Here is a 1,099-nt window from a genome sequence, read left to right as displayed (position 1 = left end):
GGCAACTTCCTGCACCGTCTCTCTGGTTTCTTCCTTTCCTACCAGAGAGGCTCTGCCCGTGCAGCTGCCGGCCGTGTGCAGAGGCTCCCCCTGCCGTCCGGGGGTCGGATCAACCCCTCTGGAAGGAGAAGCGGGGGAGAGGAGGGGCGGGGACGAGGTCTTTCTCAACCTTGGTAAAATCTTCTCCACTGCATTGAGGTCATTAATGATGGAGCTTGAAGGTACCCCTCCCTCCACATAAATTCCACTTAAGTCATTTCAACTTATATTTCCGATGATATACCAGATGTTCTGAGAGTGTGAGGGGGCTTGTCGACTGGCTTTAATGTAATTTGGTTGGACTGTTTTAGCTGCGGAATCTCCAATGTCTTTTATCTTTGGATCCTTCTTTTACCGCAAATCAGATACACCTAGAGGTGACCCTCCAACTTCCTACCTGGTGGGTGCAGATCACATTCCGATAGCTGAAAGGAGGAAAAGGACTCGGCATCTACTATATACTTCGCCCAGTGCAGAGACCAAAGAAGTCTGTTCTTTGCTAGGGAGGAGGACTAGGATTGCCATCAAGAGTTAAATAGCGAACCCAGGGATTTGACGACTTCAAAACAAACGTGCAAGTGCTACCGTGGAGACTGAAGCAAACAGGGGCAGGGGAAATAAGCAACCCTTAGAGAAAACAGAAAACATTCAACGAGGAGAAAACTTTATTTATATCCTGAGATGCGTGACCCCCATCGCAACCATAAAGCAGTAACAGTCTACTATTTTAAAAGGAGCATTTAGAGACAAAAAAATATAATAGTAGAAATGAAAATTTCAGTAAAATAGTTTTAAGATCAATGTTGGGAAATATCCTGGGCGGGGCGGGGGGGGTGCGGTTCGTGGGGGGCAGCGGTGGTGGTGGTGGGAAGCAAAAGGTCAAGTGAGTAAAAAATAGGAAAGAAAAAATAAATTAGAGGACCACTCCAGGGGGGTTAAAATCCAAAAAAATAAGAGTTCTAAAAGAAAAACAAAAACAAAACAGCGATTAGGGAAAGAGTAATCACCAGCAAAACAATTGAAGAAAATTTCTCCAAACCAAAGGTCAGGAGTTTCCAGA

The sequence above is a fragment of the Ovis aries genome, chromosome 4, assembly GCF_016772045.2.
Source record: "Ovis aries strain OAR_USU_Benz2616 breed Rambouillet chromosome 4, ARS-UI_Ramb_v3.0, whole genome shotgun sequence".
In the NCBI taxonomy this organism is placed as follows: domain Eukaryota; kingdom Metazoa; phylum Chordata; class Mammalia; order Artiodactyla; family Bovidae; genus Ovis; species Ovis aries.
Note: the sequence above shows the minus strand (reverse complement) of the source record.